A 220-nucleotide genomic window follows, 5' to 3' on the forward strand; every position below is an offset into this window, starting at 1 on the left:
CTCAGATGGATGACGGAATGATGTATAGACGCGGTGAGTAAAGGAATGGAGGCTTCAAGGTCACAAGTGAGGTAATCATTGTTACTACGCGTGCATTTTTGGAAAAACTCTAATCTTAGGTGTTGTTTTTGTTTATTTTATGACTGTTCTCATGGCTCTTGTGGCTTTATGATCTCTGTGCTACGCTATTTGATTTTTTTTTTTTTTTCGTTCAGGAGTG

Source organism: Scylla paramamosain, chromosome 33 (genome assembly GCF_035594125.1).
Source record: "Scylla paramamosain isolate STU-SP2022 chromosome 33, ASM3559412v1, whole genome shotgun sequence".
NCBI lineage: Eukaryota > Metazoa > Arthropoda > Malacostraca > Decapoda > Portunidae > Scylla > Scylla paramamosain.